The sequence below is a fragment of the Azolla caroliniana genome, unplaced genomic scaffold (assembly GCF_043228905.1).
Source record: "Azolla caroliniana isolate FFs.n. ecotype wild unplaced genomic scaffold, voAzoCaro1.0.p SCAF_10, whole genome shotgun sequence".
Taxonomy (NCBI): Eukaryota; Viridiplantae; Streptophyta; class Polypodiopsida; order Salviniales; family Salviniaceae; genus Azolla; species Azolla caroliniana.
In genome coordinates, this window is record NW_028230445.1 from 20,929,898 (window position 1) to 20,938,846 (window position 8,949).

Sequence of the window (8,949 nt, forward strand, 5' to 3'; positions counted from 1 at the left end):
CCTGTGCTGGTTTCGAGGAGGCTTGCGTTGTTCCGTGGAACGCCCCGAGTGCGTCCTGCAGCACCTCCGACCTGTTTTCCCTTTCTGTGCGTCGCGACATACAGGGGTCGGCAGCTGTTCGCCGCCCTGTTCGTTTTCGTTAGTATCTATTTTGTGCCCCACCGTGGGTTGTAATACTTTAGTCTGTTATTTTCTTGCATTCATAAGTACATATCTCTCGTTGTTGCGTCCATCTGCGTCGGCGTTTATTTGGGATCTCTGTTTGTTGGGCCGTGTCCCTGTGAAATCGTCGGTTCTGCGCAATCGGATCTTCGGTTCTGTGTAATCGGGTCTCTCTCTCTTTCTTCTCTCTCTCTTGCTCTTCGGTTCGAGACCCCCGTGGTCCCTCCTCCTTTCTACACGCAAGGGCGTTGTAACCCCGACATCTTGGTGAACCCGACGTGAAAGAGGCGGCGGAAGAGTAGGAAATGAAGGGGGCGGATCTTGCAAAGGCCATGGCTTCGGCCGTGGATCGGATAGTAAGCGCGCGCGAGGGCACCGGCGCCCTCGATAGAGCTATTGAGGCGGTCGTCGGAACGATCGGTCGATTCACCGGAAAAGATGCCACGAAGTACCTGGCGTCCTACGGTGCGGAAATGTTAATGCGGGACATTCCGGAAGACAGGCGTCTTGCCGGTTTTCCCCGAGTGGCGATGCCGAGCATCCACGCGGAGGTGCTCGAGGTGCGGGCGGAGAGCCGTACCTGGGAGGAGTTCGAAGGTCGGCTCCTGGAAAAATACGGACTGGACGACGCGCTCCGGCTTTCGAAGCGAAGCTTCATGGAGTGGGTGGAGTCTCCCGGGAAAGGAAGGAATGCGTCGGCACTCCTCCGGGAGTTCGAAGAGAACTTCGCGCGCCTTTCGGCGCTTGACAGGATGGTCCTGGATACAAGCCGGGTCCTGCTGTTCGTCAAATCGGTTGACGAGAGGGATCGGAGTCACGTGGGCGCCCTGCTAGAAACCGAAGATGGGCTGACAGCCGACTGGGCGGCGGTCAAGAGAGCCTGCGGCCGTTTCGACAAACGGCGAGAATGGGAGGATGACAGAGCAACCGGGTCGGGCTCAGTCGCGGCGAGGAAACTCGAGCCGGCGCAGCCGGTGCGAAGGGAAGAGACTCGGGAGTGGCTGGAATCCGGTTCGGCTCCGACCGGCGTGATCGGAGGCTCGACTGGGGGAGCTGCGTTGGAGGAACTGACGAGGGCGATAAAAGACCTCCAAATCGCACAAGCCCGCAGAGAAGGCGGAGGACCTGCTCGTGACCGACGGCCGGCGGCAGGGAACAGGTGCATGTGGTGCGACGGGGTCGGCCACATCCGAAAAGACTGCGGCGATTTCGCAGAGGCGCTGAGGAACCGGGTGGTGTACCTATGGGAAGGCCGGGTTCACGCCAACGACACGAGAAGGGCCCTAAACCGAAACGACGGGCGAGGCGGAATGAAGAGGTTGATGGAAGAGGCGGCGGCCCGACATGCGGAAACCGTCCACTACTCGGCGTCGGCCGGTATTCGAGTCGGGGGCGGCGAGGCCCGAAAGGAAAGCAAAGCCGGATTCTGGCCGACGATGCTGGAAGGCCTTGCCGGTGCAGGGCTTAAAAGGGAGGAATCGGACCGTGCGGAGAAACGGGTACGGGAGATGACCGGGTGGAGCGACCCGGTCGAGGAAAAGACGGGCTTCTTGGAAGCCGCTTGCAGGAACTACGAGGCTCTGGTAGAAGAGAAGCGGGTGGGGAAACCCGGGACGACCGGGCCCTCACAACGATACGAGACCCGGTCCGGGCCACGACGGGACGAAGCCGGCAGGGCCGGTACGCAAGATAAACCCCAGAAGGGCGGGTACCGTCTGGGGACGGAGATAGAAAGAACCACGGACTTACGAAAGGTCCTGGAGGAACGGATCCTCGACAGCAAGGTGGAGCTGTCGCTACGGGAGGTGCTGGGAATCGCCAAGAAGGAGTTCCACGACTCCATCGTGGACTTGGTGAAACGGAAGAGGCTGTCAACGGAGACAGAACCGGAAAGACCGGTGGAAGTACGGACGACGCACCTAGACGACATGGCGCTGGGAGACGAGTGGGCGGAAAGCCACTATTCGAGACCGCACTGGGCCCGAGCGACCACGGAAACCCCGGTGAAGATCGGCGATGTCCAGGAACCGGTGATAGCGTTGGTAGACCACGGATCGGAGATCAATTTGATGTCCATGGACTTCTATAAGAAGGGCAAATGGCCGATCAACACCAAGCACGGGTGGAAAATAAGGGCAGCAACGCGCGCCACCGAGGAACTGCACGGGGCCTGTCCGAATGTGCGAGTCAAGATCGGCGACGTCGAGATTGACCAGCACTTCTTCGTGCAGGAGACGTCCTCGCATCCGGTCATACTGGGAGAGCCGTACATCACGGCGGCGCGAATGGAGACCAAGGTGCTGGACAATGGTTCGGCCTATGCGCGGGTCAAGAGCCAGGACGGGCGCCATTCGGTCCAGTTTTTGACGGTTAGGCCGAACCACGAGCGTAACCGCGACTCCCTCGGTTCCGATAACCGAGAGGATTTTTAGAGAGGGCTGCCAAGGCGTGGGGCCGCGACAGTCCGGACACCCCGGGAAAACCCCACACCTGTACGATAAAACCGAAGAAACCTTGTACCATAGGTAGGGAATTTTTGTTCTCCGGCAGCGGAGCGTGTACGATAGCCGGCATCGGCGGCCGAGAGAAGACAAAGGCGGAGGGGAGACTTCGAGCGTGCGGAGTTCTCGGCCCTGACGAGGAAATCAACGGAGCCGTGGAGGCGGTCTCATTCGACGACACCTTGGGAATGCTGGGAAAGGTAGTCGAAGAAGGCCTTAACGAAGACCGGACGATACCGGTGTGTTCCGAGGAGATGTACGAAGTCATCGCGGACTTCGGTCGAGGGCTCGAGTCGGTTCGGACGGCCCACGTAAGCACCAAGTACAAGACTGTGGACCGGAAGGTAAGGCCAGTCGCGGCACCCTTACCGGAGGACAGCGCGTCGAGAATCAAAGGGGTTGCATCGGACCCTAGTCTACGAGATCCGGCCTGCATAGGACACACCTTCACCGACGAGACGCTCCGAGAGCTCAAAATCGGTGGGGGCGGGTTCCTACTGCCGGCGGAGGAAGACCGGTTTCGGAGAATGCTCGGAAGGCACGGGAAAGCCTTCGCATTCTCGCCGGAGGAAATCGGGTGCGTTGACCCGACGATCGTGGAGCCGATGGTGATATTCACGGTACCGCATGTACCATGGAATCTCAAGCCAATCCCGGTTCCGAGAGCTCACATCCCGAAGTTGATGGAGCTGCTGAGGCAGAAAGTTGATATGGGAATTCTCGAGCCGTCGAGCGCCCCATATTCGAATCGATGGTTTACCGTACCGAAGAAAAACGGTTCGTTGCGCTTCATCCAGGACCTGCAGCCGGTCAATCGAGTGACCATTCGGAACGCAGGGATCGGACCGACCATAGACGAGTTCGCGGAGGCCTTCGCCGGAAGGTCAATTTACTCGGTCGGGGATCTATACTCAGGGTACGACCAGTTCCAGCTAGCCGTGGAGAGCAGAGACATTACGACGATGCGAACTCCCCTCGGCCTAGTTCGGATGTGTACACTGCCGCAAGGAGGGACCAACTCGGTGGCCCACGTGGTGAATGCGATGAACAAGGTTCTGAGGGACTGCATCCCGGACATCACCATGCCGTTTCTGGACGACATCCCGATCAAGGGATGCCCGGTGGAAGAAAAGGACGAGACGATCGGGCCGGACGGATGCCGGCGATTCGTGGCGGCGCACATCGACGACTGCGAGAAGGTGCTGCAAAGGCTAGAGGATGCGAGACTCACCTTCTCCGGGGAGAAGTCGGCCTTCGGGCAGTCAGAAATCATGGTGGTCGGACACCTGTGCGGACCATATGGCCGGAAACCGTCTCCGGCAAAGGTAGAAGCCATCTCCGCGATGAAGCCCGACTGCAGCTCGGTCACGGAAGTACGGAGATTCCTGGGGGCATGCGCGTTCTACCACATATGGATCCCGCATTACGCACACCTCGCGGAGCCACTGTACGGGTTGCTGAAAAAGGGGCGAAGGTTCGAATGGCTAGACGAGCACGCGGCATCGGTCCGGAAGCTGAAAGAGGCCCTTGCAGCGGCACCGGCACTCCGGAAGGCGGTATACGGGAAGGGTACCCCGGTATTCATAACGGTGGATACCAGTCCGACCGGGATCGGATGGGTCGTGAACCAGGAAGACGAGGACGGCAATCGGTTTCCGATCCGATTCGGCGCGAAAGTCCTCAGTGAACGGCAGCGAGGATACGCCCAGGTTAAACGCGAACTCTGGGGTATTGTTTCGGCGGTTAAGGCCGACAAAGACTACCTGATAGGGACGGAAGTGATCATCGAGACGGATTGCCTGCCGATTCTCGGTATGGTTTCCGGATGCGCGACTCCGGACCTGGCGATGCTCAGGTGGATAGCGTACATCAAGTCCCTGGACCCGGAAATACGACACATTTCCGGGAAAGACAACGCCATGGCCGACATGCTTTCGAGGGCGAGGTTCGACGACGAGGGCGGCATGGTTTCGGAAGACGAAGAAGTCGGCGTGGATTTCTTCGAGGCGGCATACATAACGACCGACGGGATGAGCACTCCGGCGCTTAACGAGTTCGACGCGAGCAAGTACGACGGGGAGTGGCTGCAGATCGGCGGGTTTTTGAAGACAATGACGCCCGATGCGTCATGGACGAAGGACGAGGCCAACCGGATCCGGAAGAAAGCATATCGATTCCTTCTCCGAGATGGGCATTTGTGGAAGCACCCGAAGAAGAGGAACGGCGTCCCGCTCCGGGTGGTGGCGATGAAGGAAGAACAGGAGGAGCTACTGGCGGCCTACCACGACAGCCCTTGGGCTGGACACCGTGGAACGTGGGCGACGTTTGAGAAGCTGAAGGGGAAGTACTGGTGGCCGGGATTGTACCGGGACGTGCATCGGTTCGTGTCAACTTGCGAGAGTTGTCAGATGCACTCGATAGTCCGACACCGGGACGGGCTTCACCCTACGTACCCTCCGACTATCCACTTCAAATGGATGGTAGATCTGGTGACGATGCCGATGGGGGTAGGACAGATGCGGTATCTGGTCCTAGCGCGGGAAGACCTGACGAACCAGGTGGAAGGCCGAGCCCTTCAGAACAAGACGACCGCGGCCGTGTGTCGGTTCCTGATCGAGGACGTGATATGCCGGTACGGGTGCGTCGGGAAGATCGTGGCTGACCGAGGGGAGTTGGACGCCGAGGAAGGCGCGGAGCTGTTCGATCGGCTGGGAGTCAAACTCTCGCTCACCACTGCGTACAACCCGGAGGCGAATGGAAAGGTGGAGCGCGGACACAGGCCGATCGTCAAGGCGCTGGTTCGGGCATGCGGAGGCCAAGTCGGTAACTGGCCGCGACTTCTACCTTATGCTTTGTGGGCAGACCGGACCACGCACAGTTCGGTAACCGGGTACATGCCGACGGAGCTCATGTTCGGCCAGAAGCCGATCATGCCGATTGAACAGACGATCTCCTCGTGGGCAACGGTCGACTGGAGGGACGAGATGAGCCGGGAGGAGTTGTTGGCCGCACGTATACGACAGCTCGAGCGGAGACCGGAGGACGTGGCACTGGCTACGGAGAAGCTCCGGGTGGCGAGGACAAAGAACAAAGCCCGGTTCGACCGAACGCACCGGGTACGACCGAAGAAAATCGACGAAGGTGACTGGGTGCTCGTCTACGACAGCAGCCTCGACAACCAGCACCGAGCAACGCGGAAGTTCGCACGGAGATGGTTCGGGCCGTACACGGTACAGAGCGCCAACGACAACGGGACGTATCATCTGGCGGAGCTCGACGGTACGAGAATAGCGATACCCGTGGCCGGGAAGAGGATCAAAGCTTTCAAGAAGCGGCACGACGACGAACCCGACCCGATTCTCCTGGACAGCAGCGACGACCGATCCGAGGCCGAGGAAGGGCCGGCAGGCGAAGAGTAGAGGCGGGCCGGTTTTCTCCGTGCCAACTTAATTTGGCGCATGCCGGTGGATGCGCGGTTAGGTGGGGGCGGATGTCGTGAAGAAAACCGCCCACAAGAGGAATCGGAGGAACAAGGCGTGGGAAACGGCTCTACACACACACGCGCGCCAAGAAGTACCTAAGGACGAAGTAGGTACATACGAGGATCCTAGGTGGGTAGATTCGGTTGGTATGCAGTTAATGCCAAACGGCCTCTTGACGGGCTATAAAAAGGAAGAGGAAGAATAGAAGTGGGGCATCTCCCGCGGAGAGGACGAAGTGCTGCCGAACCGATTTCGGAGCTTCTCTCTCACTCCTGCTCTCTCTGTCTTCTGCTCCATCGCGTACCTGTGCTGGTTTCGAGGAGGCTTGCGCTGTTCCGTGGAACGCCCCGAGTGCGTCCTGCAGCACCTCCGACCTGTTTTCCCTTTCTGTGCGTCGCGACATACAGGGGTCGGCAGCTGTTCGCCGCCCTGTTCGTTTTCGTTAGTATCTATTTTGTGCCCCACCGTGGGTTGTAATACTTTAGTCTGTTATTTTCTTGCATTCATAAGTACATATCTCTCGTTGTTGCGTCCATCTGCGTCGGCGTTTATTTGGGATCTCTGTTTGTTGGGCCGTGTCCCTGTGAAATCGTCGGTTCTGCGCAATCGGATCTTCGGTTCTGTGTAATCGGGTCTCTCTCTCTTTCTTCTCTCTCTCTTGCTCTTCGGTTCGAGACCCCCGTGGTCCCTCCTCCTTTCTACACGCAAGGGCGTTGTAACCCCGACAACGCACTCACGTAACAACGCGACATCGTGGTCGCCAAAAACTGTGTTAATCCTAGGGCCGGACAACAGCCTAACACAGGGTGTCCACTTAAGACACTTCACCAAAGGGTGGTACAGCAGAATGACTTATGGCACAACGCTTAATTAGACCTTAATTGGTTACTTAGCAATTCCTAATTAACACGCGTAAGATATAACAATGAATACAGAACGGTAATCAAAACTGGAAGATTAAGACAATAAGCTCTATTAATTATCCGCCTCTGATTACATTATAACCGGGCCTTTATATAGGTCTCCAGTGCGAAATACGAAACGGTGCCAACCGGCACCTTTACGGGATCGGTCCGGATCCGGATCGGCATACCGATTCCAGTCCGTCCGTCCACATCTTCTCATATATTAATATCTATATTAAGATTACTAATTACAACAATTCCCGAATAAACTATTCCTTTTCACACTCTGATTTGGACCTCCTTAAGCCTTCTTACCAGTCGGTAACACTGACACCTTGTCATCGATCCGGTTCTGGATGTAGACAGTCGTTCGGACTGCCTCCACCCAGTAGAATTTGGGCATGCTCTTCTCCTCCAGCATTGCCCTTGCCGCATCAATAAGCAACCGGTTCTTCCTTTCGGCAACACCGTTCTGTTGCGGTGTGTATCTGCAGCTGAACTCTCGCCGAATTCCCTTTTGTTGCAGATAATTGTTCAATTGGCGGAAAAAGTACTCTTTTCCGCCATCCAACCGCAGGCATTTGATCTTCCTCTCAGATTCCCGTTCCACCATGCTTTGGAGACTCCGGAAACACTCCACGACTTCACTCTTCTGCTCAATGAGGTAGATCCACGTGTGTCGTGTATAGTCGTCGATGAAGGAGACGAAATATCGACTCCCACCAAGACTAACATTCTGTGTCGGTCCCCACACATCCGAATGGATAAGGTCGAGCTTGTTACGGCTCCGATTACGTTCGATAGGGAATGGAAGCCGGTGTAGCTTCCCGAGTTGGCAGGCTTCACATACTTGGGCCTTTCGGCCGCTGAACTTCGGCAATCCGAAAACAACTTGTTTCGCTTGCAGGTCTTGAAGCCTCCGGTAATTGATGTGGCCTATCCGCTTGTGCCACAGGTCGATGTCTGATTCGACATTTTGTCCTTTTGCAAACAGAGCGGTGCCGATGTCATTGGTGTCGAGGATAAACATCCTCCTGTCTCTACGCCCTTGCGCAATAATCTGGCCCTCTTCCTCGATGAAGCACCCGAGGTGCATAAACCGCACTTGCATCCCTTGGTCGACGATCTGTCCGACCAACACCAGGTTCTTCGTGATTGTCGGAACATGTAATACATTCATCAACTTCCCCTTCTGTCCGACGTGGCTCAAAGGGACTTCTCCGATGTGCACGATTGGGTGAGGAGTGTCGTCTCCGGTTTCGACTACTCCTGGTTGATCCGGTTTCTCCAAAAAGGAGAACCACTCTTTGTGGCTCGTCATGTGGTTCGACGCACCGGAATCAACATACCACACTTCCTCCGATTTGGAAGTGCTCTTCTTCATTGAGTTCGCCTCGTGCTTCATCACCAAGGTTGGCCCGTTACCGTTCTTGGATCCTCCCGATGCCGTCGCGTAGTGTGAGTTTTGCCGGCCATCCTTGCCGGCCTTGTCGGATCCGGATTTGTCCGAATCGGCGCGTTTTCTCCAACACTCGCTTTCTCTATGGCCCTTTTTGCCACAGTACCAGCATTCCGTTGCAGTCTTCTCTTACCGTCTTCCGGTGCTGCCATGACTCCCCCTGCTCCCGGTGTCGTGGCGTGGCTCGCCTAGCAGCGTAGCGTTGCGTAGACAATAGATATCGTGAAAGTGAGGAAGGAATCACTGGGATTATGGACGGAAGAGACGAAAGAGTAGAGATAAAGTAAATAGAGATCAACAAGATATGACAAGATAGGATATTGAATGATATTTGAAGGAATAAAAGAGATTTATAATTTTTTTGATGAAAGAGTTACAAAAGTGGTTGTAAGCGTTGTTGATCCTTCGAACTTGGTCTCACAAGATAATTGTTCTTCTCT